The 27966-nt window shown below is 39.4% G+C and overlaps 1 long non-coding RNA gene across 1 annotated transcript in view; it reads right to left on the reverse strand.

The window, feature by feature from the left end:
• Nucleotides 1–2931: 2931 nt before the first annotated feature.
• Nucleotides 2932–27966, reverse strand: part of LOC118989281 (uncharacterized) — a 109781-nt gene continuing 84746 nt past the window's right edge. Inside the window, exon 3 of the long non-coding RNA XR_005066986.1 lies at nucleotides 2932–3023. This is a non-coding gene — a long non-coding RNA (uncharacterized LOC118989281). The remainder of the gene's footprint in view (nucleotides 3024–27966) is intronic.

The raw sequence follows: 27966 nt of genomic DNA on the forward strand, positions 1-27966 counted from the left end.
TTTATCATTTTCAATAAGTGCATGAATATCATATCTTAATATCTGAACCAAATTTGGTGGGTGATCCATCTAATTTTTACAAGGAGAACCCAACACTTGTCCCAATCAAATGCTGTAATTAATTCCAGAAAGAGATGTGTCCATGTGTGTGAGAAGGTATGAGAGCCATGTAGCTTCTGAGCAGTATTTCACAGACCTCTCGTTTTAACACTGCATTTTGTGGAAGCTTCCAGAGACTCTTGACATTTGTAGTAGCTTCCAGATGAGTCTGAAGAGTCCTGCACTTCAGTGATGGGTTCGTGGAGATATTCCTGCCCTTTCACCTAAGCTTTCCAATGACTGTAAACCTCAAACTCTCTACAAGCCCAAGTCCTGCTACTGAAATGAGTGGTGAACCTGTTTTCTGCACTGAACCCTGCTGATAAACTCAATTAATAACAAGCTCAGTGGGGTCTCAGATTTAGTGCACACATGTAAATATCCATCCCATGAGGGCAGACTTTCCCCTTTATCTGTTAGAGTCTGAATCAGCAAGATGAGGCAGGATGAGTACATTTTAGCAAGCCATCCATCACAGGAAGCCCAGGATTGGTACTGATCAGGAATATAAAACCAGAGAGCAGTTGCTAGTCTACGGGTGAGATTAAATCAGATCTGGAAGAAGGACATTTGAAACACAGAAACAAAGCAGGGAGGAAGGAGATTTCACATGGAACTCAGTGGAGGAGATATTTTTCCAAACACAGTGCATCTTTGACAAATTCATTGAATAGTTGCTGCTGGTTAGGATAACTTTGATTGGCCAACACTCAAATATTGAAGGTCTCTTCCATGTGTCTACATGCAATCATATGACTCCTGATCTGCCTCAACTAGGACACCCTGAGTAATAAAATCTAGCAGGAATGGAGTCCACAGACATATCAAGAAGAAAAGCCAGCCCCTGGGTGCCCAAAGAAGCCTGAAGAGGAAATATACTTTCATTAAAGTGTCTCTAGAACTGATTGGTAAAAAGCAGAACCAAAATGAGAACAAGAGTCTCTGTAGTTCTGGAATGTAATCCTTTGTCCTTGTTTATACACATTTGGGGGCAATTTGTTGCTGGCCAATTGGCTTTACTTTAAAGTCCATGAACCTCACACTGCAGACTGTCTCTGAGACTTTACAGCTGCTAAATAACACCTGACATTGTTTTTTAGGTTTTCTTCCATTTTGGCTGGCAAGTCTGCAGAACCCAAAATTTCCCCTGTTATCTGTAAAACCATTTGCTGCTGCTGTTGAGAACAGTTGTTCTGCTAAATATATCATGACTCAGATTTTCATTTGGTGTCTTCATGTGAACATTGCCAAAAATGCTTGCTAGTCATCTTTTCCTGAATCCTCCTCTCACCCTTATCTACATCTGTTCTGTCTTCCAACCGAAGATCAGTGGCTTCTTTTCTCTGAGTTAAGAATCTGTTCAGCTCACACTAATATTCTCCTCATTCACCTCCAAGATAAAGACACTAGAAGTAGAAAGGCACTTTAGTAAGTTTCAAATCTTTTGAAAGAACAGGTATGGGAGAACTGTGCAGAGGGGAATATTTTGCTTGCTAAAATCAACTTGTAAGGTACTGTATTAAAATCCAAAAACAGTCAGCAGTGACCACATATCTGTATATTTCTTGTTGCTGCATCAGATACCTCCCTAGTTTTATCCTTTAAGGGTGGGCTGCTATCAGTGTTATTTTTTAGGTTTTAAAATATATTTTATTGATTATGCTATTACAGTTGTCCCATTTCCCCCTTTCATTCCCCTCCACCCTGCACACCCTCTCCCACCCACATTTCCCCCCTTTAGTACATATCCATGTGTCTTAAGTTCTTTAGCTTTTACATTTCCCATACTATTCCTGACCTCCCTATTTTCTACCTACCATCTATGCTACTTATTCTCTGTACCTTTTCCCCCCTCTCCTCCTCCCACTCCCCTGTTGCTGTCCCTCCATGTGATCTCCATTTCTGTGGTTCTGTTCCTGTTTTAGTTGTTTAACTTGCTTTTGTTTTAGGAGTGATTAATAATTGTGAGTTTGCTGTCATTTTACGATACACGTTTTTTATCTTCTTCTTAAATAAGTCCCTTTAACATTTTATATAGTCAGAGCTTAGTGATGATGAACTCCTTTAACTTGACCTTATCTAGAGAGCACTTTATCTGCCCTTCCATTCTAAATGAAAGCTTTGCTGGATAGAGCAATCTTCGATGTAGGTCCTTGCCTTTCATAACTTGGAATACCTCTTTCCAGCCCCTTCTTAACTGCAAAGCCTCTTTTGAGAAATCAGCTGACAGTCTGATGGGAACTCCTTTGTAGGTAACTGTCTCCTTATCTCTTGCTGCTTCTAGGATTATCTCCTTCATTTTTATCTTGGGTAATGTAACGATGATATGCCTTGGTGTGTTCCTCCTTGGGTCCAACTTCTTTGGGACTCTCTGAGCTTTCTGAACTTCTTGCAAGTCTATTTCCTTCACCAGATTTGGGAATTTCTCCTTTATTACTTGTTGAAATAAGTTTTCCACTTGTTGCTCTTCCTCTTCTCCTTCTGGTACCCCTATGATTTGGATGTTGGAACATTTAAAGATGTCCTGGAGGTTCTTAAGCCTCTCCTCATTTTTTTGAATTCTTGTTTCTTCATTCTTTTCTGTTTGGTTGTTTCTTTCTTCCTTCTGGTCCACTCCATTGATCTGAATCGCAGTTTTCTTCCCAGCACTATTGGTTCCCTGTGCATTTTCCTTCATTTCACTTAGTGTAGCCTTCATTTTTCCATCTAATTTTGGATCAAATTCAACCAATTTTGTGAGCATCCTGATCACCAGTACTTTGAACTGTGCATCTGATGGGTTGGCTATCATTTGGTCACTTAGTTGTAGTATTTCTGGAGCTTTGATCTGTCCTGCTTATGCCTTTTTTTTTTTTGGTCTCGTTGCACCTCCAGTGTTACTTTATGATTCCTGGTTGAGCTCTGGGATCCACAGTCTGGAGATTCTGAAAGAGCAAAGACATGAGTGATACCACTGATGCTGCATTATGGTGAAGGTGAGTGGCCAAGATGGCAGAAAGTTAAGCAAGACACAGCCAATCAATATTGGTAAGCAAATGTCTTAGAAACAAGTACAAAGGAATATAGCCTTGTTCACATGCAAGTTATCCACTTTTATATTCTTTGATATAGACACATAAACACAAAGTTACACTCACTATACTAATCCTTCTTGTCAAGTTTGTTCACATGTGACACATGACAGACCAAGATAAGTGCAGACAGAGAACCCCCATAACCACACTGACTGAGGCTGACAGATCCCTGAGTAAAGCAACACATGTGTGTACTCAGGCCTACATTATCCCAGAACACACCCACAGACAGATGACAACTGTGTGGATGCCTTTGTCGTGTATGACAGGACAAAGTGCTGTCAATCATACGCACTTATCTGTCATGTAGTAATTGTGTGATGTCATCAATTCCCTCCTTAAGTCTTTTTTCTCTGATTAACAGTTACATTCCCTCAGAAAATCATTTTGACAAAATCTTACTGATGGAAGAAGACTCAGAAAAAATTAAAATAAAAACCGAAGCACACTTCAAGTTTCTGAGTATAAAATATTGAATCATCTTTTACTGCCATGGCATTTCCAAGTTCCTGTTTAGTCCTCTTCTGAACACTGAGTTTTCTGGAGTATTTTAGAACAGGATAATCATTTAAATAGTATAATTTCCCCTTTTCCTTGAATTATGGTCTCCATAAAAGTACTTAGAGAGCTAGGAAATACGTCTACACTAATAAAAGTATGAAATACTTCAGACAAAGTATAGGAATATAATGTAACTATTTGATTTCAGGAACTGAACATCTTGAAGAAGAAATAAACATTTGTGCCATTAAATAGTACATGATTGAAAGAGTTAAAGAAAAGGTCAAAATGTAATAAAATACATGCTGGAGATTTAGAAAAAGCCCACAAACTTGTAGAAATAAAGATCTTCACATATAATAACTAAGGCTATTGACATTGCTTGCTATGATAAAAACAAGATTTTCTTTGTAGTAGGAAATGGAATTTCAGGTATGTTAATTATGCTACTCTTCTGCTGTTTTTAGCACTAATGCAAATTCATAAGGCACTATCTCCCATTAAAGCAATTCAGATTTCAATCTTCAGATCACCTACTAATATCACTATGACTCTTGAAGGAGGTCAAAACTAACCTTGAAATCCAAGGCCCAAATATTAATCTAATGTTCTATTTGACACCTAGAGAGAGTTTCTCTGATGCTAAATTATATTCACAAACTCCCTCTAGAATATTTCCAGATTAAGCTCCTATTATAAACACGTCACAGTCCATGGGTGGTAAAATGCTACATTTTAGAAGAGTCAGTGGACCATAAAACTGCCATTAGACACAAATGGCTTTGCACACTCATAAAAAGTGCAAGAGCCATGTCCAAAGCTGAGGTCCTCCTCAGTCAGTAGCACCCTGAGGACACTGAGAATAGCAGAGACTAAAAAGACAGGTAGGCATTTCACAGTAGCTTGCTGTTTTGTGATGTATCAAGTTAGAAAATTCAGTCAGTAATAATTATTACATTTTAATTAATAATAAAACCTTTTATGGATTGGCTTACTTACCCTTTACTCTCTCCTCCTTCTAGTTGGGAAGCTGCAAAGCTAAAATTTTTATTTCCCAGACTCCACTGTAACACGGGATTATATACACAAATCAAGTTCTGCCTGGCACATATACTCAGTTCATATGTGGAGGCAGAATTGAGGCCAAGAGCAGCTTGCTGTGGCTCTGGGAAGTGGCTGCTGGCTATCCTGGTTATGGAGACACAAAGCTTCTTTACAGAAGCTCTGCAGCATTTACACATTAGCTCCCAGAAGCAATGGCCATGATCTAGATCACAGTACAGTTGTCCCGCCTCCACATTCCTCAGACAACTAAGGGCATAGTGAAGGTTCTTGTGCTGACATGTCACTAAGGGATGCCTAAAGGCAATGCTCTCCCTTAAGTTACACCTGCATGGTGCTAGGACTCAGCAAGGGGCTTGTGCCAGAACTGGTGCCTTACATCTTTCCACTAGATTTGTAGGCTCCAAACACTTGAATTAAATCCCTACCTGATTAAAATACACCAAACTCTAGCTGACATTTCACCTATTTGTACACAATTTATAAATAGACCATGAGATATAGTCCAAGAGTGGCTTTACAGGTGGATTCTAATCCTGGTCTGTCCATGTATTAGTTATGAGCTTATCTAACTTTTCTCAGTCTCCATATTTCTAAACAGCAATTTTCAACTTGTATGTGCCAGTACACCAGTGTGCTGCAAGAATTTTTAAAAACAAGAATCCTAAAACACCAATCCAGGGGGTCTCAGGGACATGAGTAAGGACGGAGGCGGCCAGACCGGCGGCAGCCATTAGCCGGCGCGTAAAGACCTCGGAGCCGTGGCTGCCGCAGCGGTTGGAGCCCAGAGGCTTCCTTCCATCTGTGCCCAGTGACAGGGGCGTCTGCAACGGAGAACTCATCAGGAGCCCAGCAACCCTGAGAAAAGTCAAGGGCAGCAGCAGCGGTGGCAGCGGAGGCAGGACGGCAGCCATTGGCCGGCGCATAAAGACCTTGGAGCCTTAGCTGCCTCAGTGGTCGGGGCCCAGAGGCTTCCCCCTGCGCCCAGCGACAGGGGCGTCTGACACAGAGGACTCATCGGGACCCCAGCACCTGTGAGTAAAAACAAAAGCGGCAGCGGCAGGGCCGGCTGCCTCGGGAGCCAGACACCCCAGAGTAAAGTCAAAAGCAGCAGCGGCGGGACCAGCAGCCATTGGCCGGCACGTAAAGACCTCGGAGCTGCTGCTGCCGCAGCTTCCAGGGCCCAAAGGCTGCTATCCATGGCCAGCGTCCGGGCGTCTGCCACAGAGGACTCAGCGGAAGCCCAGCAACTGTGAGTAAAGACAAAAGCGGCAGTGGCAGGACCGGCTGCCCTGGGCCAGCCCAAAACGCCTCAGAGCCGCCACTGCCGCTGTGTTAGGGGTGTAGAGGCTTCTATCTGTGGCCAATGCCACGGAGGACTCGTAGGGAGCCCAGCACCCAGTGGAGGATTGGGCCGGCTGTGGGGTCCCTGGAAGAGCTGGCTCCCTCCCTCACCATCTAGGAGGGGCTGGGTGGCAGAGACCTGTCTGCCTAGGTGTGTGGGGAGGGTGGCAAGGACAGGGGGCCGTGTTCAGTTGCGATCTCTGTGGTCGCCAGCCCACCAGCCTGCCAGCCCAGGAAATTTGAGAGGAGCATTGTCCTAACCAGTCAGGTTGGGGTTGGCCTGGGCTGAGAGGCACGCTTTCTGGAGAAGTTTTTACTGGAAAGTGGACTGAGGTGTTCTGTGAAGGCAGCTTGACTTGCTTCTCACCCAGCCACTGTACAGTACCAGATAGCGTGGGACCAAGGCAGCGTGTAAGGTGGGCGGGCGCCTGCACCCCAGTCTGGTAGCCTGGCTGGTGGGCGGGTGTGCGCCTGGGCCTAAAACCCAGTCCACAGAGGGGCCCCAACAAAACCAGAAAAACCGGATTGGACAGTTTGAAACCAACAAGGAAGGAGTTTTTGTTGTTGGGTGTTTTTTTTGTTTTTTTGTTTTTGTTTTTTACTTTTATTTTTAAACTTTTTTCAGTAATCATATATATTTTTTAATTTTATTGTTGCTGTATCTTTCAGTACTCTGTTCCTCTCCTTTCTTTTTTCCTGTTTTAGTCCCTCTTCATTTCACCCCAAACTTATTGCATTTTCCTCACTTCTCTTGCCCTTTTTTTGTGTGTTTGATTGTTTGTTTGTTGCTTTCTATAGCACTGTAAATACTTCACAACAAATCTCTCCAGTCTTAGCCCACTTTACAGGTTCCTGAATTCTATTACTGTAGTGACTAACTCTACTTGCTCACACACTACGTCTATTAACTATTCTTTACTCTCACCTTACCTCAAAATCTGAGCACCCGAAACCTCACTGCTTTCTAGATACAACTCACAAGCCTTCCCTCGCCAAAAAGAGGCTTATCTTTGGTCTATCCTTTCCTAGAGGTGGCAAATTGGGTTGAAGATTACAGTTAACACTATATAGAGCCTAAAGATCTTCTATCTCTTCTCTGCCAGCTGTGACTGTAAATATCATACTCTCCTGCTGTCATAAACCATTTTGCCTCCCCCTCCAGCTGATCACACACACACAAAGAAAGGAGTAGGTGGAAGCAGAGAACATCAAGATACCTGCAGGAGACTGTACCACTGAATTTCACAGGAATTCTACCACAGAAGTTCACACCATAAACCTAGGGAGTCAGAACAGATCAATTTAAGAAGCTGAAGCTAACAAGAAGAGTCTCATAAGCAATGGGAAGACAAAGAAACAATGCCCAAATGAAAGAAAAGGTGGAAGTCTCAGAAATAATGTTGGATGAAAGAGAGGCAAGTCAGCTATCAGATATTGAATTCAAAGCACTAGTTATCAGGAAATTCAAAGAGCTCACAAAGAGCTACCAGAAACTAGAGGGGAGCTACCAGAAACTAGAGGGGAGCTACCATGAGCTCTACACAAACTATACCAACATGAAAAAGGAAATAGAAACCATCAGCAAAGACCAAGAGGAAATGAAGAATACAATTTCTGAACTGAAGAACACAGTAGAAGGAATGAAAAGCAGGATCGATGAGGCAGAAGATCGGATCAGTGAGTTGGAGGACACAGTAGAAAGAATCTCCCAGAAAGAGCAAGAAAGGGAAAAGAGGCTCAAAAAGAATGAAGATGGACTAAGAGAAATGCAAGATAATATGAAACGTAATAATATCCGAATAATAGGAATACCAGAAGGAGAAGAAGAAGAACAAGGGATAGAAAACCTATTTGAAAGAGTAATGATGGAAAATTTTCCTAATTTGATGAGAGAAAAAGTTACACGAATCCAGGAATCACAGAGAGTCCCATTCAAGAGGAACCCAAAGAGGCCCACTTCAAGACACATCATCATTAAAATGGCAAAATTCCAAGACAAAGAGAGAATCCTAAAGGCAGCAAGGGAGAAAAAGGAAGTAACATACAAGGGAGCCCCAATAAGGTTAGCTACTGACTTCTCAATGGAAACACTCCAAGCAAGAAGAGAATGGCAAGAAATATTTCAAGTAATGAGAACCAGAGGCCTACAACCAAGGCTACTTTACCCAGCAAGGCTCTCAATCAAGATAGAAGGCCAAATAAAGAGCTTCCAAGACAAAAGAAGTCTAAAAGAATATGCCTCCACCAAACCAGCTCTACAAGAAATACTAAAAGGGCTGCTTTAAGGAAAGGAAGGAAAAGAGAGAGACAGAGAGGAACTGTGGTACAAAAATGGCAATGAATAAGTCCCTATCAATAATAACCTTAAATGTAAATGGATTAAATGCTCCAATCAAAAGACATAGAATAGCTGAATGGATAAGAAAGCATGACCCACACATATGCTGCCTACAGGAGACCCACCTCAGGACAAAAGACCATCACAGACTAAAAGTGAAAGGCTGGAAACAAATTTTCCAAGCAAATGGACAAGAAAAAAAAGCCGGGGTAGCAATTCTAATATCAGACAAAATAGACTTCAAAAAAAGGGCCATAAAGAGAGACCCAGAAGGTCACTTCATATTGCTCAAGGGAAGAATCCAGCACGAAGACATTAACATCATAAATATATATGCACCCAACATAGGAGCACCCAAATATATAAGAAAAATCCTAGAAGACTTCAAGAAAGATATTGACAGCAACACAATTATAGTAGGGGATTTTAACACCCCACTGTCAAAAATGGACAGATCTTCCAAACAAAATATCAACAAAGATATAGCAGCATTAAACGACACTCTAGAAGAAATGGACTTGACTGATATATATAGAGCGCTTCATCCCAAAGAAGCTAAATACACATTCTTTTCAAATGCACATGGAACATTTTCAAAGATAGACCACATGGTAGGACACAAAATGAACCTCAACAAATTCAAGAAAATTGAAATCATACCAAGCATTTTCTCTGACCACAAGGGACTGAAATTAGAAACCAACCCCACAGGAAAAAACCCCAAACATCCAAAATCATGGAGACTGAATGGTATGCTATTAAACAACGAATGGGTCAAGATTGAAATTAGGGAAGAAATCAAAAAGTTTCTGGAAACAAATGAAAATGAACTCACAACAACCCAAAACTTATGGGACACGGCCAAGGCAGTCCTGAGAGGGAAGTTCATAGCAATACAGGCTTACCTAAAGAAAATAGAAACATTTCAAACAAACAACCTAACCCGACGCCTGCAAGAACTCGAAGAACAACAACAAAGACAGCCCAGAGCAAGTACAAGGAAGGAAATAACCAAGATCAGAGCAGAATTAAATGACATAGAGACCAAAAGCACAATTATAAGGATCAATGAATCCAAGAGTTGGTTTTTTGAAAAGATAAACAAAATAGACAAGCCTTTAAGTAGGCTCATTAAGAAAAGAAGAGAGAGGACACAAATAAACACAATCAGAAATGAAAGAGGAGAGATTACAACTGATACCACAGAAATAGAAGGGATTGTAAGGAATTACTATGAAGAACTGTATGCCAAGAAATTTGAAAACCTAGGTGAAATGGACAAATTTCTAGAAAAATATAATCTTCCAAAACTCAATGAAGAAGAAGTAGAAAGCCTGAACAGACCAATAACAGCAAATGAAATTGAAGCAGTAATCAAAAAACTCCCATCACACAAAAGCCCCGGACCAGATGGTTTCACAGGAGAATTCTACAAAGCGTTTAAGGAAGAGCTAACCCCTATTCTTCACAGACTATTCCAAAAAATCCAAAATGATGGGAAACTCCCAAACTCTTTTTATGAAGCGAGCATTATCCTAATTCCAAAACCAGATAGAGACACAACAAAGAAAGAAAACTTTAGGCCAATATCACTGATGAACATAGATGCTAAAATCCTCAACAAAATATTGGCAAATCGCATCCAACAATACATCAAAAAGATCATACACCATGACCAAGTGGGATTCATCCCAGGGATGCAAGGATGGTTCAATATCCGCAAATCAGTAAATGTAATACACCACATAAACAAAAGCAAGGACAAAAACCACATGGTCATATCAATAGACGCGGAAAAAGCTTTTGATAAGGTACAACACCCATTTATGATAAAGGTACTCAGCAAAGTGGGAATAGAGGGAGCATTCCTCAATATAATAAAGGCCATATATGAAAGACCTACAGCCAACATCATACTGAATGGGCAAAAACTGAAAGCTTTTCCACTAAGATCAGGAACAAGACAAGGTTGTCCACTTTCACCACTTCTATTTAATATAGTATTGGAAGTTCTAGCCACAGCAATCAGACAAGAAAAGGAAATAAAAGGCATCCAAATCGGAAAGGAGGAAACAAAACTGTCACTGTTTGCAGATGACATGATAGTGTACATGGAAAATCCTATAGACTCTACCAAAAAACTGCTGGAACTAATAAATGAATTTGGCAAAACAGCGGGATACAAAGTCAATATCCAGAAATCAAAGGCATTTCTGTATACTAACAATGAATCAGCAGAAGCAGAAATCAAGAAAAAAATCCCATTCGATATAGCAAAAAGAAAAATAAAATATCTGGGAATAAATCTAACCAAGGAGGTTAAAGACCTGTATGCAGAAAATTACACAACACTGAAGACAGAAATCAAGGAAGACACAAACAAATGGAGACGTATACCGTGTTCATGGATTGGAAGAATTAACATCATCAAAATGTCCATACTACCCAAAGCAATTTACAGATTCAATGCAATACCTATTAAAGTACCAATGGCATATTTCACAGACATAGAACAAACACTTCAAAAATTTATATGGAACCATAAAAGACCCCGAATAGCAGCTGCAATGTTAAGAAAGAAGAACAAAGTAGGAGGGATCACAATACCTGATATCAAACTGTATTACAAGGCCACTGTAATCAAAACAGCCTGGTACTGGCATAAAAACAGGCACATAGACCAATGGAACAGAATAGAGAACCCAGAAATAAACCCAAATCTCTACAGTCAATTAATATTCGACAAAGGGGGCAGTATCATAAAATGGGGTAAAGATAGCCTCTTCAACAAATGGTGTTGGGAGAACTGGACAGCTACATGCAAAAAAATGAAACTCGAGCACCAACTTACATCATACACCAAAATAAATTCAAGGTGGATAAAAGACTTAAATATAAGCCATGACACCATTAAAGTCCTAGAGGAGAACATTGGCAGGAAAATCTCAGATATTTCACGCAGCAACATTTTTACTGATATGTCCCCTAGAGCAAGGACTATAAAGGAAAGAATAAACAAATGGGATCTCATCAAAATAAAAAGCTTCTGCGCAGCTAAAGAAAACAGCATTAAAATAAAAAGACAACCAACTGTATGGGAAAACATATTTGCCAATGATACCTCAGACAAAGGTTTAATCTCCAAAATATACAAAGAACTCACACGACTTCACTCTAAGAAGACAACTAACCCAATTAAAAAATGGGGAAAGGACTTGAACAGACACTTCTGCAAGGAGGACATACAGAGGATCCAGAGACACATGAAAAGATGCTCAATATCACTAGCTATCAGAGAGATGCAAATTAAAACTACAATGAGATACCACTTTACACCGGTGAGAATGGCTATCATAAACAAAGCAATAAACAACAAATGTTGGAGAGGGTGTGGGGAAAAGGGGACTCTGGTCCACTGTTGGTGGGATTGCAGACTGGTACAACCATTATGGAAAACAGTATGGAATTTTCTCAGAAAACTAAAATTGGACTTGCCTTTTGACCCAGCAATTCCACTGCTGGGATTGTATCCTAAGAACCCTAAAACACCAATCCCAAAGAACCTATGCACCCCAATGTTCATAGCAGCACAATTTACAATAGCCAAGAGTTGGAAGCAACCTAGGTGCCCGTCAGTAAATGAATGGATCAAAAAACTATGGTACATATACACAATGGAATTTTATGCTGCAGAAAGAAAGAAGGAGCTCCTACCTTTTGCAACAACATGGATGGAACTGGAAAGCATTATGCTGAGTGAAATAAGCCAGGTGTTGAAGGACAAATACCATATGATCTCACCTCTAACAGGAAGCTAAACAACAAAGCAAACAAGCAAGCAAAATATAACCAAAGACACTGAAATAGAGAACAGGCTGACAGTGACCAGAGGGGAGAGGGGAGGGAATTTCAGGGGAAATAAGGGAGGGATTTAGAGGAACCTATATAAAGGATACATGGACAACAACTGAGAAGGGTGGAAATGGGAGGGAGGAGGGAGGATGCGGGGTGGGATGGGATGGGAGTAATAGACAGAAAACTGTACTTGAAAAATAATTAAATAAACAAATTGGAAAAAAAATAAAATAAATAAAAATAAAAATTAATTTTACTCTTTAACATTTTGTATAAATAAATTCATACAGTATAACTGTAAAAAAACAAACAAACCACCAATCCAAAAGAATCTATGTGCTCCAGTGTTCATAGCAGCACAATTTACAATAGCCAAGTGATGGAAGCAACCTAAGTGTCCATCAATAAATGAGTGGATCAAAAAAGTATGGAATGTTTACATAATAGAATACTATGCGGCAGAAAGAAAGGGGTTCTTGCCCTTCATGAGAGTATGGATGGATCTGGAGAGCATTATACTAAGTGAGATAAGCTAGGCAGTGAAAGACAAATACTGTATGATCTCATTTATGAGTGGAACCTAATTAATAAAAAAAAAAACAAGCAAGAAAAATATAATCAGACATGGAAATAAAGAGCAAACTGACTACAATCAGAGGGGAGGAGGAGGGGGATAACAGGGGATAAAAAAGGAAGGATCATCAAAGAACATGTATAAAGGACACATGGACAAAGCCAAAAGAGGGTAGGATCAATGGTCAGAGGTGGGGACAGGTGGAGCAGTGGGATCTGGTGGGAGAAAAATGGAGACAACTGTACTTGAACAACAATAAAATAATAAGAATAAATTTAAAAATAAAAAAGGAATTTTTAAAATATTCAATACCTGACTATTTGGTCAGGATCACTTAGCTATTTTCCCTTAGGCTGTCAAATTAAAAAATGATTACAGCCAATATAACAAGAGCCATCAACTGTGAATAAATTAAAATTATAGTTATTTTTGTCAGACTGGCAAAAAATATAACATACTTTTTGGTATGTGCAGAATTTTAGCAATTAATTTGTGTGCCATGACATCAAAATGTTTGAAAATTGCTGTTCTAAAATAGGCACAATAACTGCCTCACATGGTTAAATATATTAAATTAGACCTTAGGAATAAAGTGACTTTCCCAGCATTAAGCATAGATTTGATTCTCAAAAAGTTTGTACCTGACTCTTTCACAAGTCTCACTCAATGAATGTTATATACTCAGAAAATTTATTTCTTTTCCCCTTTCCTGTTCACAACTGTAATCTCATTTATTTTATATCTCTATTAAAAAACAAGTATTACTTAAGAAAAGTAATTACAAATTTGACCCTCAACACCTATCAGACACATATTAGGTTACCAACAAATGAGTAAGATTAATGTATATCCAAACTTATCACAACACAATTTTTCATTTATAAATATTGATCCATGTACTTCTTCACTCACTATGCACAGAATAAAAATGGAAAACACTACTAAAAATCCCAAGGTTTATAAACCAGACACCATAAAAACAGAGTTAAGCTACTTAACAACTGGGTTATTGTTTATTATGAAGAGCTAAAACTAGTGTTTGTCTCTTTCTCCAATGTTTTTAATACTTAAAACCTCATAACAACCTTTGAGGTGGTAAAATTAGGGATACTGATAGGGCCAGCCACTATGTACCCCTAGACCATATTCAAGCCTCTCTGAAGCTCAATCACAGCCTTTGAACAAGAGGACACCAAGAATTCCTATCCAATAGAGCTACCTGAGATTTCAGTGAGCCATGTGGTCTTGTTACTCTTCTTACATCTTATATTCTGGAATCCCGTAAGAGATATTTTCACACAATGACCATCTTTTCTACACTCCTTTGCCTTGAAATTCCTAATGAAAAAATTCTTATTTGTTGTGCTATGAACCTGGAAAAAACAGCTGCTCTCTTCAACTTGTTTCTATCTCTCCTTCCCTGAGAATTTTGAATCAAAGACCTTGTGATTGCTTCTATCCAAGATAGGTATCTGCCTGAAGACCACCTGCTGCTCACCAGACACACAACAAAAGGGCATCTGTCTTGTTGGTCCTGGGTACAGCCTGGAATTCTGATGACTGATGATGGTCTGATGCCCGACATGTTATCCTTAGTCAGCTGGCTGGGCTAAGTTCCCCATTAGCAATGTCCAAGGGTTCCGCCCATTGATACAAGACTGACATTAGTGTTTATGCTGACAAGCTGAATTTGTTCACTCTCTCCTTCTGATAGACAAACTTGTAACTGGCCACTCATACTCTCAACAAAGGTTTAAAGGGGTTCTTTGTGCCAAAACCGAGCCAAGTTCTAGTGATAAAAAGGATGAATGATACTCCCTGGTCTCAAGGAGGTCACTATCTAATACAGTCAGTCTTCATGAAACAAGCTCCATCTCAATGTCTGCTCTCATCAGAAGCAGTGTGATTTGCATTTCTGTTTCATTGGCCTCATAAAGGACTAAACATGAATATATATGTGACCAGACCACATGCCTTCTATCTCTGCTTAATCTGTTTTCACAAGGATTTTTCTAGAATGATACTTGTGCTATATCAGTTATTCCAGTCAAAATCTGGATTCTTAGCTAAAACCTGTTTTTACCATGTTGCTTGCTTTTGTTTTCATATTTACCAGAGCTATCAGGGACTATATTCTTTTATTCCAAATTAAAGCTTTCCAGCTGTATTAAGAAACTCTGGCCTCCTGCAGATCAATATACACTCAACTTACTTGGAACCTGATAGTTTTATTTTTATTAGGGCAAATGTTACTTAAAGGAAAAGTATGCTGGGGCCAACATGTAATGATCTAAGAGTGACCTGGATAGTTCTAAGTGCACAACAATATGTTTCCCATCCAGATGTCACAGCAACTGACATTTCAGTACAGAGATTTATTCCTTTGAATTGTGTCCCTGCCACCTGCTTTCAGTGCTAGTAACATCATGTAGCTCACACTGAAGAGCTGCAAGGGCTATGTTCCAGCAAAGACTGTACTGCTATAAATGAAGGTTTTCTTTATTAATTTTGGTAATACTATCAACCACTTAATGATTTCCTAATGCATCCAACAGCAAGGGAGTATTCACAGTTCTATCATTTAATATGTACAACAAACTTGTAGGACCAGCATTATCATCACCCACATTTTACAGCTGAGAGGAACTTGAGGAGAGTAGTTAGAAAGCCCTGACTTGGGGGAGAGAGAGGCACAGAAGAAATTTCAAAATCATTACTCACTAGCAATGTGTCCTTGGAAAATTTAGTCCCTTCACCTGTGAAAACAATGGCAATGATATTTTATTCCTGAGTTTGCTACAAAGAGTAATAGGTACCTGACAGAGACTGAGTCTCAAACGCTGGATCTGAAGGATAGGTAAGGAAGCCATGATCAGAGGTCAACCCAGCTGCCCTAGTCACAGCGAACAAGACCCCACAGCCTAGATTACCTCCACCACAGTACAGAGGTGGTAGGTAGTGACTAAACTTTCCATTTAGCTTTGTAGTTTGTTCAGCTTAGTGCTGCAAAGAACTGTGTACTTCAAATTCAAACATTTTAGGTAACCATGAAAGGGCTCCTTTTCTCTCTAATTGACATCTTTTTCCCTCATTTATCCATTTATGCTGCCTCAGACCTAATCTTCTGTGTCTGATATTTGCTAAAACTATCAAACACAACCAAACGTAAATTCTAAGAAAAATCTTGGTCTCTCCTCCTCTCCCTGTCACCTTCTTTTGGGCCAGAAGAGACAGTCTGTGTCTTCATGATCAGTTGCCAATTATCCTAAGAAGATCATTCTTATAAACCGTGGCTGTGTGGTGATATCCCCTAATGTGGCTCCTCAGGCCTAAACAAGTCTGATTACTCAGTTTCCAAAATAAGAAAAGGAAGTAGAAACCATCAACCAGCTTTCTTCTTACTAAATATTGTGCTTTTTTAAAAGAAGAAAACCTTTCCTTTTCACAGAAAATACTACTTGCTTCTGAAAAAAACACTTGTGAAACCTCTGTCTTCTTGAAAATAGCAAATATCTAAAATTTTGGAAAAATTTTCACAGGTTGGAATAGGTGTGCTCTCAAAGGTCAAACTTCCTGAGCCCAGCTCTACCTCTCCAGCTGTCTCTCCATATCATCCTGTGGATGTCCCAGCTGGTTTAGCACAGAGAGCTCTCCCAGCCTCCTTCTCACAGAAAGGTCATTGGCCCAGGTGCTATATTGCCTGCAATGTCCCCACCACAATGGTCCCTCACCATCCAGTGCAGTTGGCCTCAATAGCTCCAGCCTGTCTCTGCATTCTCACTGCTCAGCTCTCTTCACCTTTCCAAAAATCTGCAAGAATCCATCAATGGCATTCTGGACTCCTCCAGTATCCTTCACCCCATTGCCAGCATTTCTTTTCTAAAATACAGAATGAAGTGACAGCATATCCTGGCACCACTTCCTGTCTGGTCCCACTTCATTCCTGCTGCTCCTCATGGCTGGCCACCATCCCATTTCCTTCTGTGTGACTCAGTGCTCCCAACTTATTGTCTCTGCCTAGACCCTCTTCCTACACCTCCTAACATCCAGAACATGCTTGGTGTCACAAATGGCCTGTTCCACCCCACAGCACTGCCATGGAAAGCTAACATCATCTCATGTATGTATGTGCTTTAGGTTTACTATTGGTCTCCTTCTAAGTCCCTGGAGGATAGGCTGCTTATTCTGTTTCCTACTCAGTTCTCAGCACCCAACACAGAACCTGACACATTAAGCAATATTTACTGCTCTGGCCTGGTGGCTAAATTTGCTGGAGCCTCATCCCCTACACTGGGTGTCCAACCATTTGGTGTCTCTGGGTCAAACTGGAAGAACAGTTGTCTTGCGCCACACATTAAATACATTGCAATATGTAATCACAAAAACATTTTCAATGTTTTAAGTAAATTTATACTTTGTGTTGAACTACATTCATAGTCATCCTCAGCTGCATGTGGCCCACAGGCTGCAAGTCGAACTCCAAACATGGCAGGTTTGATCCCTGATTGTAGTGGGTACAGGAGGCAACAATGCTTCTCTCTCACATTGATCAATGTTTCTCTCTCTTTTTCTCCCTCTTTCCCCCTTCCTCTCTCTCTACAATCAATGAAAACATATCCTCAATGAGGATTTAAAAGATAACAAAAATAATGTTTACTAAAATAACTCAATAAAAAGCACAACATTGATCATGTATTATGTTGTATTTCAGTAATTTGTGTGCATTCCCATCTTTCTTTTTTATTTTATTTTTTAATTTTAATTTTTATTTACTTCTTGTTCAAGTATAGTTTTCTGTCTTATATCCTCAACCTTGCTCCCCCAGTGCTCCCTACCTCCCTCCCATTTCCACCCCCCACCTTAGTTATTGTCCATGTGTCCTTTATACTTGTTCATGTGAGTCTATCCCCTTTTCCCCTATGATTCTCTCCCCTCTCCCCTCTGGACCCTGTCAGACTCTTCCGTATTTGAGTGTCATTGGTCAAATTTTGCTTGCTTGTTTGTTTTGTTGTTTATTCCTGTTAAAGGTGAGATCATATGGTATTTGTCTTTCACCGCCTGGTTTATTTCACTCAGCATAATGCTTTCCAGTTCCATCCATGATATTGCAAAGGGTAGGAGCTCCTTCCTTTCTGCAGCATAGAATTCCATTGTGTGAATGTACCACAGCTTTTTAATCCAGTCATTTACTGATGGGCATCTAGGTTGCTTCCAACTCTTGGCTATTGTAAATTGTGCTGCTATGAACATCGGGGTGCATAGGTTCTTTTGGATTGGTGTTTTAGGGTTCTTAGGATATACTCCTAATAGTGGAATTGCTGGGTCAAAAGGCACGTTCATTTTTAGTTTTCTTAGAAAATTCCATATTGTTACCATAGTGGTTGTACCAGTCTGCAATCCCACCAAACAGTGAACTAGGGTCCCCTTTTCCCCACAACCTCTCCAGCATTTGTTGTTTGTTTCTTTGATTATGATAGCCATGCTGACTGGTGTTAAGTGGTATCTCATTGTGGTCTTAATTTGCATCTCTCTGAGAGCTAGTGATATTGAGCATCATTTCATGTGTCTCTGGATCCTCTGTATGTCCTCCTTGGTGAAGTGTCTGTTCAAGTCCTTTGCCCAGTTTTGAATTGGGTTGCTCGTCTTCTTTGAGTGGAGTCGAGTGAATTCTTTGTATTTTTTGGAGATTAAACCTTTGTCTGAGGTATCATTGGCAAAAAGGTTTTCCCAAGCTGTTGCTTCTCTTTTTATCTTAATACTGTTCTCCTTAGCCATGCAGAAGCTTTTAATTTTGATGAGATCCCATTTGTTTATCCTTTCCTTTATGTCCCTTGTTCTAGGGGATGTATCAGTAAAAATCTTGCTGCGTGGAATATCTGAGATTTTCCTGCCAATGTTCTCCTCTAGGGCTTTAATGGTTTCACGGCTTATATTTAAGTCTTTTATCCACCTTGAATTAATTTTGGTTTATGGTGTAAGTTGGTGCTTGAGTTTCACTTTTTTTGCATGCAGCTGTCCAGTTCTCCCAACACCATTTATTGAAAAGGCTATCTTTACTCCATTTTATGTTATTGCCCACTTTGTCAAATATTAATTGACTGTAGAGAGTTCGGTTTATTCCTGGGCTCTCTGTTCTATTTCATTGGTCTATGTGCCTGTTTTTATGTCAGTACCAGGCTGTTTTGATTACAGTGGCCTTGTAATACAGTTTGATATCAGGTATTGTGATCCCTCCTCCTTTGTTCTTCTTTCTCAAAATTGCAGCTGCTATTCGGGGTCTTTTATGGTTCCATATAAATTTTTGAAGTGTTTGTTCTATGTCTGTGAAATATGCCATTGGTACTTTAATAGGTATTGCATTGAATCTGTAAATTGCTTTGGGTAGTATGGACATTTTGATGATGTTAATTCTTCCAATCCATGAACACAGTATATGTTTCCATTTGTTTGTGTCGTCCTTGATTTCTTTCTTCAGTGTTGTGCCCATCTTTCTTCTCAATTGTAACCTTCTTGAGAGCTGAGACTATGTATTAATTATACTTATATTCCCCAGAGCACCTAGCATTTCACAAGGTCATATCAATGATCAATAAAACTTCCTGAACAGTAACTGTATCTCTCACAAACCTATACTCATCTCCCCAAATGTAAAGAGCATTGGATGCAGGGAACCATGGCCTCAGCCTCAAAGCTCTTAGCTCTCATCCAATTAAGATCTGACTGACCCATGTAAACTTGCTTAACTTCTCTGAAACTCTAATTGCTCATATGAAAACAGCGATGATGGAAATGCTTCTGCCCAATTCACAAGGTAGCTGTGATGATTAAATGTATGGTTTAATCACATGTATGTGATTAAATGATGATTTAAGCACATGTATGCATTTCTCTCTGATTAAATTGCAGTCTCTTCAAGGGCAGAACTGATGTGGGCTGCTTATTTCCCTCATCTATACAAAATAGCCTCACACTGTGGGCCCAGAGAGCAACCAATAATAGCTGTCCTTTACTGAGCACTTGCTATGTTATCCACACTGCAGTAGGCACCTGGCATATGATATCATGCTGGGAACCATCCTGCCTGGTTTCAGGAGTTATAACCCCACCAACAGGCAAAAAGTCCCCAGAGCTAGGGGACCATGAGACAATAAGCCACTAAGGAGATAAAAGTTATCCTCCCAGCAAAGGCTCAGTCTCTGCCCCCTGTACTTCACCCTGTTTGGCCCCAGGTGGATGACTGGTTAGCTGATGATGGGTAAGATTCCTCAAGAAAGGAACAACCTAAGACAGGCACAGTCACAAAGGGACCACCAGGGAAGGACTTAGGGGACTATAGCAGAGGGGTGATGGACCCTCACCCTTCAGCTTTGTCACAGCCTGAGTCCTCATTCTATCTGTAAAAAGTCTCCTAATCTCTTGGCTACCTGCATTCCCCACCTGTTCAGGCTTGAAACAATGCCAGAGGTAGGTGCGGCCTTGTGCTGGAAAAGGCAGTTCCCCAGGACAATCAGGCCTAAGAAAGAATGCATAAAATCCTGTGAAACCTGCCTTGCTAAGAATACCCTCCTTTTAAATGTTAAGTACCCACGTATAAAATGAGTTTGTTTCCCAAAGGGTTTTATGGCCCTTTGGCTATCTGATCCTGACTCAGAATAAGTCCTTATAGTTCTTTGATCTATTCCTTGATAATTACTGCCTGACAATGCTTGATGAGCTTTATGTATATGCCCAGTATTCCTGTGCAAACTAAACCCAATAAAGCCCATTGAGAAAGAGACTCAAGGCCCTTATCCGCTGAGAGATTGGCCACCTTTCTTACCCAAGCAGATTATGCCTTGGTAGATTTATTCTCATCTATGTGGTTGGGAGGGCTTTGCTGGACAAAGCTACCCCACAACACCATATTTAATTTAATCCTTAAATTACCAGGTAAAACTAAACATTGGGACACCCATTTGAGGGAGAAGAAAAATGCCTATAGAAATGGTATTTGCATAAGCCATACAGTTAGTCACTATCGATGCTGACATTTGACAGCAAATCTGTGTGAACATTTTAAGTACTAATATGTATTTATCTTTTTTGACTACCCAAGATCCACATCTTTCCTGAGAGTTGCCCTACTGCCTTAGTAAATCCTGGTTTCTGCTAGAAGCCCAAGGGAGCCCTTCAATCCCTCTCATTCCCATTTTGAAGACAGGTAAGGACCATGCCCATGACCTAAATGTGACCATGTTCCCCCCAGGGCAGCATGTCTTGAGAGAGTGATAGAGTACAGAGGCAAGAAGGAGTTTACTGTCACCAGTGTGTTCCTTACAACACTGTCCTGTGGTCCCTGCCACAGATCATGTAAGGGCCGTTCCTCCTCTGCTTCTAACCTGGTCCTCCAGTCCTCATTCAGGATATTGAGTTCCCTTCTAGTAAGTCATTTCTGTCCTTAAATTCACTAAGTTAAGTTTTTAGCATTAACAAAACCCCAACTATGCAAAAAATGATGTAAATTATAATGAAGTCTAAAAAAACATTGTAATGAATAAATAATAAATATGCTAAGGAATATCCCTATTCCTATAAGCACATAAAATATTAAATAATAGGTTAAGTACTACATTCAAACACATCACAAAAAGGTAATGCCCCAAGATAGTACATGATTAATTGCCAAATGAAGAGCCAAGGCTGTGAGTACAGAAGGAGATCAAAGGGAAAAAGGACATCACAAACTTGCATGGTTCGGGAACCTCCATAATTCCACATACTTGCTGAGTGAGCATGGATAATACACTTCCTTGGGCACCCCTAGGGGCACTAATGAATATGATTCTTCTCTCAGACATGAAGGTGGGAGTTGGAATGGCTCAGCAAACATCAGCCTCACTACTCCTCCTCACAACCATGCAACCCAGCAAGGACTTGCCACAGGGAGAGAGAGAGAGAGACAGGCTCTGTTCACCACTGTAGGTTTAGGTGCTGCCAGTCAACAAGCCCACATAGAACAACCAGTGAACCAGACACCGGGAAGGTGCTGGGATCACACAGAGGTGTCTTGTTCAGACTCCAGAATTGCACTAAATGAACAGAGACACAGTTGAAATATTGTGAATACATGTAACTGCACAGAAAACAGCCGAAAAGCTGAGCAAACTCTCAGATGGAACATCTGACACAATGGGAGGCAGGACAGCCTTTTAGAAGATAGCTGCTTAGGTAGATCTTCAAGAACAGATAGAATTGACAGAGAAAAGTCAGGAGACTGACTTTCTATGAAGACAGACAAATATTAGCAAAAACACAGGAACAAGGAGTACTGAGATATGCACAGGTGTGGTGTGAGATAGGTAGTAAAAAGAAACCAAATTCTAGTGGAAAGCAGGAGCTGAATATGGAGCATTTATATGTGGTGACACTGTGGCCCTGCATTGACCACACAAACCCTCACTGGCCAAACATAAGTGTGATGCCCACCTTTGCAGGTTGGAGAGGAATACACATCATTCAAGCTCCATGAATTGAGGAGAAATGAAGAGATGTCCTGAAGGCTGAGAAACAGCTGATATACATAGAGAAAACTAATGGTTGCATCAAAATCCAGTGACCAAAGAACTTAATCATAATTATACTCTTTCATGAATAGTAATTTCAGCTTAACAATAAAATCTGTAGAACCATGCTGGACTGTAGGCACTATCAAGAAAAAGACATGCTTAGTACATAGTACATGCTCAACTGAATCTGTTCAATAAATAAAGAATTCATATAATGTCAAGTTTTATACTCACTGCCAATTTTATAAGGTGGATATTTTTATTCCTACTTTATAAATAGGTGAATTATTTTATTGTGAGCTGAAATTATTTTGGTAATTTTTGGTGAAGAAATATATAATCAGATTATTATTTTTTTGGACATTGAATAAAAATAAATGATTCAAAATCTAGAAGGCAGGATTTTTATTTTATTTATAAAAAAACTACTTTCCTAGGAAGACAAAAAATCTACTAGTCTTAGGATGTTTCCCACTTAGTGAGATGTTGATGTAAATAAAAACTGCTTTCCTTGGAGCAGGAAGATGGACACCCTGAGCTTCAACAAAGTAGTCTGTAATTTCTCTTGTAGTGTTGTAATATTTCCTAGGGAAAAAGGTGTCTGAATGGCTGATTTCTTTTGCTACAGTGACACCTACTGTTACTACCAATACCTTGCCTCTAAGAAAGAAATATTTGGAAAATATGCTGGAGCTCTACTAAAAAGGCTGTGAATATGAATTTTTTTATGTTGGTGGTTTAACTTATAAGTTATAATATTTATAAAGGTTAAAATAAATATATATCATTTATACACCTTTGAAATATATGTGGATAAAGTCTTACCAATTATTAAGATATTAACTTAATAAATGGTCATTACAAGATCTATACACACATATGCATATGTATTAATGCATATATTCATTTTATATGTGCATATATAAGGCATTTTAAACAATAATTACAAAAATTTTAATATTAAGCTTAGAAAAGTTTAGACATTTTGTCAAATTAGTAACCCTTATACATTTTGTATGCAAATAGGAGAACATTTTCTCCAAGCTGACAAAATAACTCTAAAATGTCCATTTTGAATAGTATTAAATATAGCCTATGTACACATTTATATTCACTATAATAAATGCCTAATTTTTCTAAATTTTTTAAGAACTAGAAAGAACCTAAAAGGACACTGGGCCCATTTTGCAATCTCAGGAGTATGCATTTAATTCATCTCAGGAGGGTGAGAAGCTCATTGAGTTGTAGCCCACAGCTCAATGGAGATGGAGAGGTAAGATCTCTCTTGCATGGTAGATGTTAGTTTTTCACACAAACATCTTAAAAACATTAAAATTTGAGTAGAATCAAACCTCAAGTTGTCTCCATTTACTGGTTTAAAGTGCTCACTATGTGAACAGGCAAGATCATCTCACTCAGCTCACACTAGACTGAGTCTCATGTATCTCCACACAGAAAATAAGGAAACAGGCACAGAAACATTAGTGAACTTTCCTGCAGGAGAGCAGCCAGTGGTAGGTGGAACTATTAAACCCAGAACAAACAGGGTACAGGGAGAGAGCCCAACCTAGGATCACCAAGGTTTTTAATGTTTTGATGCATGAAAAGGAGCACAGAGTTTTAAAGAGAGAAGAGCAGTTTGAGGAAAGGCAAAGTCCTGTGTATTGGAAAGTGCCCAGCTACCTCCACTCTCCCTCTGCGGTCCCTGCCTAACACTCCCAGTGGGACACAAAAGAGCAGGAAAATCTCAGTATAACTGATCTATACAACATGCCTGTTCAACCCCACAGCATTATTTTACTTGAATAAACTCATGCTTTTTAGAAAACATACACAGGTACAGTGATCAAACCAAAGTAAAAGAAATAAAGCATTGTATAGAAATCAATTTAAAAAAAAAAGAAAACAAGTAATCATGGTGATCACACAAGCATGACACCAATTGTAAACTGACAATGTTAAAAAGTGGGCTGCACCAAACCCAGGAGAGATTTCCCCCCAGGCTCTGGACTGCTGAATGCAGACAGACTAGATTAACAACCAAGGAGTCAAACACAGACAGTAGATCTTTGGCAAAGAGCAGGCAGAGTGGATTAGAGACATTTCAGGAGAGACTAGGGATGAAGACTTTGGGGAGAGGATTGAGAAAGCAGCAGCCAGGATGCCAGTGCTGAGTATCCCCCCTACAGTAGCAGCCATCCTGCTCAGGCAGACCACTCCCACTTGAGCAGCAGCAGCCTGATGAGAAACAATAGCCCCCACACCAGGTGGTATTCTTCCTCCAAACTATGGGGCTTAAGCCTGTCTGCTGAGTACATAGTTACTAGATTAACAACTGAAGAAAACAATTATAGACATTAGATCTCTGGAAGTCTTGGAGAAGGCTGCCTAAGTTCACATGGGGGTGAACATCTGACATCACCAGAGGTGGGTCCAGAAAGAAAAAAAAGTGATAAATAAAAGAGGATACCAAGATGAAATCCACTGTGCTCTTGTCCATGATTTGTGATATGATCTTTCCTGCATAGCTTTTAAACATTCATTTCCTGTCCATCAAGTTTGTGCATATTAAGGCACCATATTTTATACTATAGTTTATTTTTATTCTTAATCTTTTTACCCCCTTATTAGCACTGGTCCATTTGCTGTTGATATTGGGTTTGTGGGGGAAGTATATTTTCATGGATGAGGGTTTCTTCCCTGGGCTTTGTGGTTTTCTTCTGGCAGCAACTGCACAACAGATGCTTAGCCAAATGACGCTCAGTCAACCAGCTGGAGGGAAGGTCCCACCAAAGAATGAACCCAACCCAATCAAAGCCAAATTATACCCAGAGAGCCAATATAAGTGGCATAAAGAGAATCCCAAGAGCATAAAGTTCAGAAGATAAACGAGACTCAACCACTGAATCTTATAGGTCTCCTACCATAGAAGTTCACACAACAAACTCAGGGAGTCAAAACAGATCAATTTAAGAAGCAGAAGCAAACAAGATGAGTCTTAATAATAATTGGAAGACAAGGGAACAACCCCCAAATGAAAGGAAAGGAGAAATCCTCAGAAAGAGTGTTAAATGAAATACAGGCAACTCAACTCATAGATACCGAGTTTAAAACAACAACTGTTATATAGAAGCTCAGTGAGCTCAGTGATAATTAACAAAAATACAGGGAAGCTACCAGAAACTTACTGCAAATTACACCAGCATGAAAAAGGACACAGAAAAAAATCAACAATGGCCAGAGAAAATGAAGACTACAATTTCAGAATTGAAGAACACAGTAGAAGGAATCAAAAATAGGCTAGATGAAGCAGAAGATCTAATTAGTAAGCTTAAGGACAGGTAGAGATGAAAGCTCCCAGAAAAAGCAAGAAAAGAAAAAAAAAACATTAACAAAGAATAAAGAAGCATTAAGAAAAGTACAGGACAATATGAAACATAGTAATATCCAAATAATATGGATGCCAGAATGAGAAGAAGAGGAGTAAGGGATAGAAAATGTGTTTGAAAACTCATGATGGAAAGCTCCCTTATTTAATGAAAGAAGTCATACAAATTTAGGAAGCGGAGAGTATCCCAATGAAGAGGAACTCAAAAAGGCCCAACTAAGACACATACCATAATTAAAATAGCAAAATTCCAAGATAAAGAGAGAATCTTAAAGGCAGCAAGGGAGAAACAGGAAGTAACATGTAAGGGAGCCCTGATAAGCCTAGCACCTGACTGTTCAATACAAACGCTACAAGCCAGAAAGGAATGACAAGAAATATTCAACTAATGAAAAGCAAAGGCCTGCAACCAATACTAAACTAGCCAGAAAGTCTCTCAGATAAAATAGAAGGCAAACTAAGGGGTTCTCCAGAGGAAAAAAAGCTAAAAAAATATAGCCCCACCAAAAAAGCATTGCAAGATAAGCTAAAGACACTACTTTAAAAAGATGATGAAAAAGAGTCATAGAGAGAAGAACACAGGTAATAGGAAAGTAAAATAGCAATTGATAAGTACCTATCAATAATAACCTTAAATGTAGAAAAATTCAATGCTCCAATCAAAAGACATAGAATAGCTAAACGGATAAGAAATCATGACCCATACATATCCTGCCAACAAGAAACTCACATCAGAACAAACCACCCACACAGACAGAAAGCGAAAAACTGGAAAAAATATTCCAAGCAAATGGACAGGAAAAAAGCTGGGATAGCAATACTCATATCAGACTTCAAAAAGGGGGGTATAAAAACAGACCCAGAAGGTCACTTCATAACACTCAAGGGAACAATCAACCAAGAAGACATAAACATTGTAAATATATATGTACCCAATGTAGGAGGACCTAAACACATAAAAAAATCTTAGAGGACTTCAAGAAAGATATTGACAGCAACGCAATTATAGTAGGGGATTTTAACATCCTACTGTCAAAAATGGACAAATCTTTCAAGCAAAATATCAACAAAGATATTGCAACATTAAACAACACCCTAGATGAAATGGATTTAACTGACATACATAGAACCCTTTATACCAAAAAAGCTAAATACACATTGTTCTCAAATGCACATTGAACATTTTCAAAGATAGACCACATGATAGGACACAAAACAAGCCTCAACAAAGAAAATTGAAATCATACCAAACATTTTCTCTGATTACAAGGGACTGAAACTACAAACCAACCCCAAGGAAAAAAAACCAAAACATTCAAAATCATGAAGATTGAATAGCATACTAATAAACAATGAATGGGTCAAAAATGAAATTAGGGAAGAAATCAAAAAGTTTCTGGAAACAAATGAAAATGAACTCACAACAAACCAAAACTTATGGGACACAGCAAAGGCAGTCCTGAGAGGGAAGTTCATAGTAATACAGGCCTGACTAAAAAAGATAGAAACATTTCAAATAAACAGCCTAACACTAGAACTACAAGAACTCAAAGAACAACAAGAAAGACAACCCAGAGAGAGTAGAAGGAAGGAAATAAACAAGATCAGAGCAGAATTAAATGACGTAGAGACAAAAAGCACAATTCTAAGAATCAATGAAGCTAGGAGCAGGTTCCTTAAACAGATAAACAAAATCAACAGGCCTTTAATCAGGCTCATCAAGAAAAACCAACAGAGGACACAAACAGACACAGTAGAAATAAAAGAGGAGAGATTACAACTGACACCACAGAAATACAAGGGACTGTAAGAAATTACTATGAAGAACTTTGTACCAAGAAATTTGAACACCTAGGTGAAATGGACAAATTTCTAGAAAAATATAATCTTCCAAAACTCAATGAGGAAGAAGCAGAAAGCTTCAACAGATCAAAAACAGCACATGAAATTGAAGCAGTAATCAAAAAACTCCCAACACACAAAAGCCCGCAAGTGTGTGGTTTCACAGGAGAATTCTACAAAACATTTAAGGAAGAGCAAACCACTATCCTTTACAGACTATTCCAAAAACTCCAAAATGATGGAAGACATCCAAACTCTTTTTATGAGGCCAAAATCCTAATCCCAAAACCAAATAAAGACACAACAAAAAAGAAAATTTTAGGTCAATATTGCTGATGAACATA

The sequence above is a fragment of the Sturnira hondurensis genome, unplaced genomic scaffold, assembly GCF_014824575.4.
Source record: "Sturnira hondurensis isolate 20B ecotype Veracruz unplaced genomic scaffold, ASM1482457v3 Scaffold0006474, whole genome shotgun sequence".
Taxonomy (NCBI): Eukaryota; Metazoa; Chordata; class Mammalia; order Chiroptera; family Phyllostomidae; genus Sturnira; species Sturnira hondurensis.